Raw genomic sequence first — 12404 nt, forward strand, 5'->3', positions numbered from 1 at the left:
ATAAAGGTTAAAGTTTACCAACAGCTGTGCCTCCCGCAGCCTCTTGATCCTTACCAAGGACAATCAAAGCTAAGACCCACAACAATGACAGCGAATGGTGACAGCGCTAAAGACAGCAGAAAAAGCACCGAGTAAGTGGCCCAGTAATTAAAGGAGCAGCAAGCAAAGCATCTGCAAAGAAAGGACAGTGTAGTAACAAATGCCCACAGATCTCGAAGAAAAGCTAGAGTGAAGAAATGCCCTGGAGAAAATCTTACCCTTACCAGAGTGCCTTGAACACATGGAAGGCCTGGATCAAGCTGAGAAGTGGTAGAACTGGCATTCTTGGCTAATCAGGCACAGAACCACTTCGGGACTAGCAGAGAAGTCTAGCAAGAAACAGGTCAGTACCCTTATCTACGTTATCGGCAGTAGTGTTGAAGAATTGCCAGTCGAACAGGGCATAAATTAAGAAACGGTGACGTGCAAAGATGCCATAAAAGCTTTTGATACTATTAACAACCAGGATGGGAGGAGTGCACGTACTACTCCGCAGGCCGCATCATTAATTTAAAAGTTTAATTTTCTCACCAAAATAGTCAATCGTCTATTTCCCCTACTGATGCCCAGAATAAAAGTGTCTTCAACCAGGCTTCTTTCAACAAACTCATAACGATTGTTTATTATGAAACAAAACTTCTTTTTAACAAGTTGCAAGTATTGGCTAACACACAATTGTAATCGGGAAGTATAACTATCTATCTCTTTTTAAAGACTTCCTCCAGCACACACAGATGCACACACAAACAAAGGACAAACAGAGTCTCTCCTAAGAGATGGGCTTTAGAGGATGGGCATTATAAAATAAAGGATCAGGTTCACAGGGTCTCAACACAGTCGACCTTGAGTTCACAGGCTGCTGGTCCCGGTGGATTTCTGGAATTTCTAACCAACTGGTCTCAGCTCAGGTCCAAATACAGACCAGTTACACTCAGATAAGGGTCCACTAGCTGCAGGTTGATAGCCATGCACAATTTTAGGCAAGGTATAGAGAGGGAGAGAGAGGTAGAGCCAGTTAGGGTAGCCTTCCATCCTTAGCTTGTTCCCAAACAAGACTTCCTTTGAAACCAGTAGGTTCAAAACTTAAGTTTTTTTTCTCTCTCTGCCACGTGATTTCCAGCGAGCAACTAGTACCATAAAGGTCAGGTGATTTCTTGGAAGAGGCCTGCTTATTGACAGTTCCAAGGTGAACTTATGACCTTTTTAAAAAAAATTCCAGGTCAGCATCCAAATGTACAGATCATGCCAAGTCCTTACATTTTGTAAAAGAAACATTCGTTTTTGAGAAATGATTCCAACAATACATATTTCAGCCTTAGAAGGCACACAGTCATAGAAAGGGCAAAGTTCAATAGACATACCCAAAGACTGAGATCGTAGATTCATTCATGAACGATTTGTATCGACTAGCTGAGAATTGAGAATATGGAGCTGTGAGAGATGAATTACTTTGAGGTTGCATTGTTGTAGGAGTCTTAGAGGAGACTTTATCAGATTTTCCACAGTCAAAAGGCTGTTTCATCACAAAGAATGTCCCGTCACAAATGTGGAATGCCATTCCTGTAAGAGGAGGGGACATTTTAAAGCTCTATGCTGCAACAAAAAGTTCCTAACTCAGAAATTTAAGGATAATCCAATTAAAACATATCAGATGCAAGCAATTGAAGCCATAAAATGAAGTGCCATCCTTGGGACAATTTACAAGATCTAATGGGCACTTTTAGATCGTGGACATTATGGTCAACAGACATAAAACAAACTTCAAATTAGACACTGTAGCAGGAGTTTCAGTTCTTTCAGACTCATAACAGTCGCTAAAGCAAGACTTCCTCCAGCCATTGACCATAGGACTCCACAGTCCAGGAGGCTTTCAGCTGAAGGCCTTGGACAATTGACTGCTGCACTTCAGTACAAAGGAAAAGAAATCCTTGGGGCAAAATCTTGGAACTCCCTCCCTAACAGCACTATGGGTGTAACTACACCATATGGACTGCAGTAGTTCAAGAAGGCAGCAAGCACACCACCGCCTTCTCAAGGGAAATCAGGGATAGGCAATAAATGCTGTCCTAGTCAGCAACGTCTACATCCAATGAATGAATCTTAAAAATCACAGAAACTTTGTACATGATCCAAAGCCAAGAGTGTTCACTATTATGCCAAAAAGCTTGCACAAATCTACAACCCATCTATTGAGCAGACGAATTGGGAAGCCAAGACAAGCTGAAAGAATTTTATCAGAATTTCCAAATTTATTCAGAGGTCTTGAGAAGACTGAAACAAGTGCTCTGAAGCAAGAACACCAGAACCTAATAGAATCAAGTGAAAATCTTGAGTAAACTAGGTAGAAGAATGAACTGCATGTAAAGGGATTGCAAGTTAATTACCGGGAAGGGCAGCTTGCATCAAGCAAGAAATGATGGATAAACTTCAGCGCGAGAACTGGAGAGACAAGCCTGAACAGGAGGACATAATTTTTGTTGAAAATGTGGAGTCTTATGCTGCATTGAACACAAAATTTCTACCAGCAACATCACAGAAGCTAAATGAAATTCAAAAGGTACAAAAAGTAAATGAAGAACATGCTCAAATTTGGGAATATTGCATTGAAGGATGGCCGGAATATGTTCCAAATAATTTCATTCTGCAGCAAAAGAGGTTAATCATACAAAGAGTCCTCAGACTTGAGATCCTTCAGAGAATACATCAGGGACGCCCAGGTACTACAAAGTATTGTGTTAGAGTGTGAAATTCTGTTTGGTGGCCAGGCATATCAAAATCATTAGAGAAAATGATTTCAAGCTGCATCATCTGTGCAATCCTTCGCAAGGAGCAAAGGGAACCAATGATGGTATCCCCAGTTTCCATCCAGACCATGGCAATGTCTCGGAATGGATCTTTTTGAGCTCAAGGGGTAGACATTCCTCATAGTTGTTGACTATTGCTCCAGATAGGTTGAGGTCAAATGTCTTCATGGTCTGACCTCAGAAATAGTCCTTAAATTACTTTTTTTTTTGCCATATGTGGCATTCCAGATCTAGTGATTTCAGACAATGGCCAACAGTTTACAAATGAATATTTTAAGCAGTTCACAGAAGAAAATGGACTTGAACACACAATTAGTTCACCCAGGTACCAACAAGCTAATGGAGAGGCTGAAAGAGGAGTACGAATGTTAAAAGCTTTGTTGAAAAGAAATGATGATATCAACTTAGGAGCTACCATTCTACACCACTTCAGAATGGTTTAACTCCATCAGAACTTCTGATGGGAAGATGACCATCTTCCTGTTCCTCCACACACGCTTATGCTATGTCTCAAAGCAGCAGATATAGAGAGAGTAAGGGAGAAGGAGGATGATTGTCATGCAAATCAAATCAGAAACTATAATTAACGCCACAGAGTGCAAGATTTACCAGAACTCAACCCGGGTGAATCAGTCTGGATTCGTGACCAGAATTGCGATGGCCAAGTCTTGGCAATCTTACCTTGTGGAGACTGAAAATGGAATAGTGAGAAGAAACGGAAGTGCACTTATATCTACAAATAGAGGACCATCATTGGAATGGACTAACTACCCATATTATCAGAAAGACAACCCGAACAGAGAGAAAATAGCCTCTGAAGATTCACATACTATACAGAGCTTGAGAGAGAACATGGAGAACATGAATCTTATACAACCTCGAGAGGGCTGAGAACAAGGTCAGGGGGATTGGTGAAACCACCAGAAGGGTTATCTCTGTGAACCAGGGATGATGGCAGAGACTTGAGGGAGAGATGCAGTGTAAAGTGTTAATGTAAATAGACAATCTACATTATCAGTGATGGAAGATCACAATACAACAGAATGTGCTGAGAGAGACTTCTTTGTGAAGCCTCATGCTAAGCTTTATCCTGTACATAGTTGGAAGAATGTTCAATAAAGGTTAAAATTTACCAATGGCCTTGCCTCCAGCAGTCTCTGTCAGTCCTTACCAAGGGCATCCGAAGCTAAGATCTACCACGATGACAACAGATCTTTCAGATGAGATGCCAAGCAGAACAATCAAGTCTAGTACCAACTTGGCACAGGGCTTTGTACAGAGAATTATGGAAACTTACCGCATAAATGTAGGCTGTTCAGCCAAAGTGTCAAATGTGACTGAGCTGGTAGCACCTTTGCCTTTTTCAGATGAGACATTAAACCGAGGCCGGGTTTACTCTCTCAGTTGGATGTAAAAGATCCTGGTCAGGCACTATTTTAAAGAAGAGCATGGGAGGTATCGCTAGTGTCCTGGCCAATCAACATCACAAATAAAGATTACCTGGTCATATCACATCGCACTTTGTGAGAGCTTATTGTGTGTAAATTGGCTGCTGGGTTTCCAACATTACAACAGTGATTGTACTTCATTGGCAATAAAGCGCTTTGGGATGTCCGGTGATTGTGAAAGGCAACATATTTCTAGATTCACCTGCAACAGTGCAGCGCTTCCTCAGTCCTGTTTGAGGTGTCAGCCTAGAATATGTGCAGGAGTTTCTAGAGTTGAGTTTGACTTCAAGGCCTTCTGACTCAGAAGCAAGTGTGCTACCACTTAGCCAAGAGGAATGCTGCTGCTTGATGGACCATTCTGCACTGAGTCAGGACTTTCAGGAAATTGGAAGAGGGGGATATTAAAAAAGAAAATTTGTCTGTAAAAATTAAATACTTGTCTTTTTTAACAGGTGAAAGTTTACCTAAATCTTATTCAGGTAATTATACTTGGGGAACCTAGCTGTAAGAAAGACAGCAAGGGTTCACACTTGGAGGAGAAATGGATGGAAGGCAGTTATTGTGTTGGGAATTAAGTACATCACCTGTATCACATCTGACATTTTGGTCTTCAGTGTGATTTTATAGCAGTTTCTGAATCTACATTGTCAGCACATTATTGACATAGAAGTTGCCTGAATGATTTAATTGTTCTTTAATGCAAGTTTAATGAGGATTGAACAATGATTGTTAATGCAGATGGGCTTTCTGTAACTTTTCAGGGAAGGGGAATGGACACAATACCAAAACTTCTGAGGAATCATCAGTTGAAGATCTTTTAGCAAGGCATTTAGGTCAAGCTCCTTTTTCTATTCCTCCACCCTTAACTTTGTTTCTGGTCCAGTGTGAATGGCTGTTCACGCTTTGCTTTCTCCAAATGCTAGATAAATGCTGTGACAAGGTTGACTGGCACATTACCAAGCTTGTGTGGCATGTTGTAGGGAGACCCAGGCCGATCTAGAAACTTGAACTTTTATTTGAATAGTCTTATGGTGCACTCAGTAATTATCCTGATGGTCCTATGGCTTTAATTATGAATGTGTAGCTCAGCCATGGTGAGATTGGGTAGGAGTAACATGACTCACATGTGTAAGGGATACCATTTATCCCCCAGCACCCATCATATTAAAGTCAAATATTGGGGTGATGGTTGAGTGTTGCAGAATAAAATTGTTGTGACATCTGCCTACGTGCCTTGCACAAACTTGCATGATCGTACTTCCGTGAGTAGACATTAGCTGGACATCAGTACAGGCAGATTTAACTTCACTTATGTGTTTCTATATAACATTTTAAATATATTTTAGATGCAGTGCTCATTTTCCAACATGCAGAAGCTAGCAAGTACTCTAAGGAAGCTTTACATGCATCTCCAGGTATATTTTATTACCAAATTCATTATTCTTTGTGAACTTTTCAATGCTGTGTTCTGTACTATATTTCCAAAAGTTTAATTTGGATAATCACAGTCTGGGGCCCTCATAGAGCTTAAAGTTCTTAAGTCATCTATTCTCAATGCCTGTTGATTCACCTTGACTTCAATTTTCCTAGCACTCCTTGATGCCATGCTGACTTCAGTGCTGTCTTGATGTCAAGATCAGTCACTCTGACCTCCCCTCTAGAATTCATCTTGAGTCCATGTTTAGACCAAGGCTGTAATGAGCCAAGTGGTCCTGGCAGAATTCAAACCATTTTTATTATTTGTTCTTGGGTCTAAGTGTTGTTGGTGTTTATTTCCATCCCTGAGTGGACTTGAGAAAGTGATTGTGAGCTGCCTTTTTGAACCTTTGCAGTCTATTTGCTGTAGGTGCAACTACAGTGCTGTTAGGGAAGGAATTCCAAGATTTTAACGCAGTGCCAGTCAAGGAGTGGCGATATAATTCCAAGTTAGGGCAGTATGTGATTTGATGGGGAACTTGCAGGGTGATGGTATTTCCATGCGTTTGCTGCCTTTGTTCTTCTATGTGGTAAAGGATAAGGGTTTAGAAGGTGCTGTTGAAGACGCCTTGGTGAGTTGCTGTAATGCGTTTTATAAATGGTATACACATTGCTGCCACTGTGCATCGGTAGTGGAGGGAGTGAATGCCTTACAGGGTGGATGGAATTTCGATCAAGTGGGCTGCTTCTTCCTGGATGGTGTTGAGCTTTAATGTTGTTGGAGCTATATGTATCCAAACAAATGGGTAATATTCCATCACACTCTAGATTTATGACTTGTAAATGGTGGACAAGTTTTGGGGAGTCAGGAGGCGAGGTACGGACCACAGAATTCCCAACTGCTGACCTGCTCTTGTTGTCACTATATAAATATATTTGTCTAGTCCAGTTATGTTTACTGTCAACAGTAAGCCCAGATTATTGCTGATGGGGAATTCAACAATGGCAACACCATGGAACATCAAGGAGAAATGGTTAAACTCTATCTTGTTAGTGATAGTCATTGCCTGGTACTTGTATGGCACAAATGTTAGTTGCCACTTATACGCCCAAACTTGAACGTTGTCCAGATCTTGCTGCATCTAGGCACAGACTACTTCTATATCCGAAGAGTTGCAAATGGTGCTGAAGCAATCATCAGCCAACATTCTTACTTCAGATCTACCGGTGGAAGGAATGCCATTGATGCAGTAGCTGAAGATGGTTTTACCTGTAAAACCTGTCTGTGGAATTCCTTCATGGAATGTCCTGTGGCTGAGATGATTGGCCTCCAACAATCACAACCATCTTCTTTTGTGCTAGGTGTGACTCTAGCCAGTGGACCATTTTCCCCTTGATTGCCCTTGACTTCAATTTTTGTAAGGTTGCCTTAATGCCACATTCTGTCAAATGCTGTTTGCTGTCAAGGTAAGTCACTCTCACCTCACCTCCAGAATTCAGCTCTTTCATTCATGTTTGGACCAAGGCTGTAATGAGATCTGGAGCTGAGCAGCCTGGCAGAACCTAAACTGAGCATCAGTGAGTAGGTTAATGCTGAGTTAATGCCGCATGATAGCACTGTCGATTACACCTTCTGTTATTTAGCTGATGATTGAGAGTAGGCTGGTGGGGTGATAATTGACCAGATTGGATTTAGGCTGTTTTTTGTGGACAGGACATATCTGGGCAATTTTCCACATTGTCTTTGCTGTAACTGTAATGAAACAGCCTGACTCGGGCACATATCTTCAGCACTATAGCTGGGATTCTCAGGGCCTGTGGCTTTTGCTGAATTCAATATGCTTAGTCATATCTTGATATCACGTGCAGTAAATTGAATTCACCAAAGATTGGTATCTGTGATACTGGCACCCTCAGGAAGGGTTTGTGATGGGTCATCAGCTCAGCACTTCTGACTGCAGAACACTTCAGCCTTGTGTTTTGCACTTATGTGCTGGGTTTCCCCATTATATAGAATGGCGGTGTGAGTGGAGCCTCCTCCTTTGGTTAGTTGTTTACTTGTCCACCTAAATTCACGTTTGGCTATGACAGGATTGTAGACCTTTGATCTGATCCATAAGTTGTGTGATTGTGTAGTCCTGTGTTTGGAATGCTACTTCTGCTATTTAGCATATGTTTGGTCCTGTGTTGAAGCTTCATTAGGTCTACACCTCAATTTTAAGTATGCCTGGCCCTGCTTTAGACATGCCATCTGAGACTGTACATTAAACCAGGATTGGTCCCCTGGCTTGATGTTAATGGTAGAGTGAGGGATATGACAGGCCATGAGGTTTCAGATTGTGGTTTAAAATAATTCTTCTGCTGCTGATGGCCACAGCGTCTCATGGAGCCCCAGTTTGGAGCTGCTAAATCTGCTCTGCACCAATCCCATTTAGCATGGCGGTGGTGCCCCCAACATAAGGGAGGCAGTGATGGATATTGAAGTCTCCTATCCAGAGAACATCTGTGCCCTTGCTACTTGCAGTGCTTCTTCCAGGTGGTGTTCAACATCGAGGAGTTCTCATTCATCAGTTGAGGATATGTGGTTATTAGTGGGAGGTTTCCTTGTCCATGTTTGACTGGATACCATAACATCAACTGAGCATCGGTGAACAAATTATTGGTGAGGAAGAGCTGCTTAATAGCAGTTTTGACACTATCTTTCATCACTGTACTGATGATTGAGAGTAGGCTAATGGACAGTAATTGGCCAGAAAGGATTTGTCCTGCTTTTTATGAACAGGACATAACTGGGCAATTTTCTACTTTGTTAGGTAGATGCCAGTCTTGTAGCTGCACTGAAACAGCTTGGCTTGAGGCACAGCTCGCTCTGGAAAGTCTTCAACACGCTAGGCGGGACATTGTCAAGATCCATAGCCTTTATCATATCCAGTGTGCACAACTTGATTTTTGATACCATGTGGAGTGAATTGAATTGGCTGAAGACTGGCTTCTGTGATGGTGAGGACCTCAGGAGGAATCCAAGATGGATGAAGACTAGAAATCTCTGGCTGCAAATACTGCATCTTGTCTTCTACATTTATCTGCTTGGCTGTGCCATCATTGAGGTAGGGAATGATTATGGAGACTCCTCCTCTGGGTGGTTTTTTAATTGTCCGTGTCATTCATGACTGAAGGTGACCGGACTGGGGAGCTTTGATCTGATCTATTGTTTGTGGAATGGCTTAGCTCTATCTATAGCATGCTGCTTGGCTGCATATTATGCAAGTAGTCCTGTGTTGTAGCTTTACCAAATTAACATCTCATTTTCAAGTGCATCTGGTGCTGCTCCTGACATGCTCTTCTACACTTCACCAGAATTGATCCCCTGGTTTGATGGTAATGATAGAATGAAGGATGTACTTGGCTGAGGTTCCTGATTATGGTGGAATATAATTCTCTGCTGCTGGATGGTCCACAGTGGCGCCTAATGGATATCCAGTTTTGAACCGCTATACCTGTTCTGAATTTATCCTATTTCACAAAGCAGTATACCACAAAATAAAATGAGGGGCACCTCCATTATAAAGACTGTGGGGAGAATTTTCTCCCCGTTGGAGGGGTTGTGTGGGGCGGGTGCACAGCTGATAGGCGCCCCCGATTGGCTGGGTGCTGCCATTTTAGGTGGGCAGACCAATTGAGGCCCGCCCAGCGTGACGTGCACCCGGAAATGCTGAGCACTCCTTGTGCAAGTGGGGGGTGTTGCCTGAGTCAGGGAGTGCGCTTTTTCACACATGCACGTGAAAGAGCACAGAAATTTCCCTCAGGCACAGATCTGCCTCAGGGAGTTCTGAAAATTTTAATAAAGGAAGAAAAAAAAATTAAGACATGTCCCCTCATGGGAAAGTGTCACATAAGCTGGGACATGCCTATGAATGTTATTAAAATTTTTTATAAAACTTTAAATACCTTCATGAAACCTCATCCCGCCCGTGGATGAGGTTCCATGATAAATGCGAAGGCCGCTTGAGCTCTTTGCCTGCCCACCAACCTTAAGGTTGGACAGGCAGCTCCATTAAGTGTTTTAATTGATATTTAAATGGCCTTAATAGGCCCTTGACAGTTTGGCGGGTGCGCGCCTGCTGAACTGAAAATCTGAACGACATGTGGTGACGACGGGACGCAAGCCCAACATCACTGCATGTCATTTTACGCATTCGCAAGAGGGCATTGCCCCCACTCGTTGACCTGAAAATTCAGGCCTGTGTGTTAGTCACTCCTACTAATACTGTCACAGACATATGCATCTGCAACAAGTGATTGGTGAGGACTAGGTCAGGTAGGCTTTTCCCTCGTGTTGGTTATCTTTCCACTTGCCACACGCCCGGTCTTATAGCTATGTCCTTCAGATTTTGGCCAGCTAGGTCAGTAGTGGTACTATCCACCCACTCTTTGTGATGGACAAATTTAGTTTCCCACCTAGTTTACATTCTGCACCTTTACCATCCTCAACGCTTCTTCCAAGTGGTGTTCAGCATGTTAGGTGGTACTTAGCATGTTCATTTGCCCATGTTTGGCCTGGTGTCATGATGCTTCATGGAGTCAATGTTGAGGACTCCCAGGGCCACTGCCTCACAACTGTATTCTACTGTTCCCCCAATTCTGGTGGGTCTCTCCTACCGATGGGACACGGTGTACCTCTGGATGGTGATGCAGCAATCAGAGACATTGCCTGAACGATATGGGGCAGGATTTTTCGGATGGCGGGGCTTGCCACCTCACCACCCAAAGAGTCGGTGGGGAACGCATTCTTGCCGATCACAGCAGCCTCACGACTATTTAACGCTACAAGGAGCACCTCACTTGGGTGGAAGTCCTGACTCAGAGAGAGTTGTTGGTCAATCTGATCGGTGGGCAACTATGCACCCAACAGCAATAGTACCAGTACTGGAACTACAAGTAGTTCCCAGATTCTAAATCTTGGAGTCCAGCACTAGGTAAGTGCGGGGACACAGCTGAAGTCTGGAGGATTGGGGAAAGTGGGGTGGAGGTTGTGATGGAGAGGCTGGGGGTGGGAGGAGCACCCGTATGGGGGACAGACCTTGGGGAGGTAACCCGATGTGCAAAGGGGGCCCTTGAGGGAGCACCTCCCCTCCTGGCCAAGGCCTGAGCAGGGTGTCCTATCAGGCCCTCCACCCATGCCCCCCAGCCCCTGAGCTCCTACCGCCAGCCTCAAAATTGAGAGAGACGGGAAGTGGCCCTTACGTGGCCAATATTTGCCCACAAAAGGGCCCTAATTGAGGCAAGGGTGGGCAGCCAGCCCTAGGCCTCGCCCACCTTACGCAAAATTACATACATGTTGGAGGTGGGCAGGAGGGCAGCGGAAAAGCCCACTGGAGAACTAGTGGCTTCTTCCACCCACAAATCCACTGGCAGGGGACCGTAAAATTTTGCCCATGACTCTGTGAGTATGATTATGTCAGGCTGTTGCATAACTACGCTATGGGACAGGTCTCCCAATTTTGTCACAAGATGTTGGTGAGGAGCTTTTGCAAAGTCGATTGAGGTGGCTGTATACTTGTCAGATCCAGAAGCTTGGTTATGTTGGGTGTTTCATCTTGTTTTATTTTTATTCTGTTTTTTTTTATTCATTTGCAGAATGTGGGTGTTGCTGACTAGGCCAGCATTTGTTGTCTATCCCTTATTGCCCTTGAGAAGGGGGTGGTGAGCCGTCCTCTTGAACCACTGCAGCCTGTATGGTGTAGATACACCCATAGTGCTGTTAAGAAGGGAGTTCCAGGATTTTGATTCAGCAACAGTGAAAGAACAGCGATGGTGTTCCAAGTCAGGATGGTGTGTGGCTTGGAGGGGAACCTGCAGGTGGTGGTGTTCCCATACATCTGCTGCCTTTGTCCTTCTCGGTAGTAGAGATCACGGGTTTGGAAGGTGCTGTAAGTAGTACACAGTGCTGCCATCTGTGGTGGAGGGAGTGAATGTTTAAAGTGGTGGGTGGGGTGCCAATCAAGCAGGCTGCCTGTCCTGGATAGTGTTGAGTACTTGTAGAGCTGCATTCATCCAGGCAAGTGGAGAATATTCCATCACACTATTGACTTGTGCCTTGTGGATGGTGGCTTTGAGGAGTCAGGAGGTGTTACTCACCACAGAGCCTCTGACCTGCTCCTGGAGCCACTGTATTTATATGGCTGGTCCAGTTCAATTTCTGATCGATGGTAACTCCCATTGATAGTGGGGGAATCAACGATGGTATGACATTGAATGTCATGGGGAGGTGGTTAGATTCTCTCTTGTTGGAGATGGTCATTGCCTGGCATTTGTGTGTCACGAATGTTACTTGCCCCTTATCAGCCCAAGCCTGAATTTTGTCTGGGTTTTGCTGCATATGGACATGGACTGCTTCAGAATCTGAGGAATCATGAATGCACTGAACATTGTGCAATCATCACTGAACATTCTCACTTCTGACCTTATGATGGAGGGTAGGCCATTGGTGAAGCAGCTGAAGATGGTTGGGCCTAGAGGACTATCCTGAGGAACTCCTGCAGTAATGTCCTGGGACTAAGATGATTGACTTCCAACAACCGCAACCATCTTCCTTTGTGCCAAGTATGACTCCAACTAGTGGAGAGTTTTCCCCCTTATTCTCGTTTTTAGGACTACTTAATGTCACTACTCAGTCAAATGTTGCCTTGATGTCAAG

The sequence above is a fragment of the Carcharodon carcharias genome, chromosome 13, assembly GCF_017639515.1.
Source record: "Carcharodon carcharias isolate sCarCar2 chromosome 13, sCarCar2.pri, whole genome shotgun sequence".
Taxonomy (NCBI): Eukaryota; Metazoa; Chordata; class Chondrichthyes; order Lamniformes; family Lamnidae; genus Carcharodon; species Carcharodon carcharias.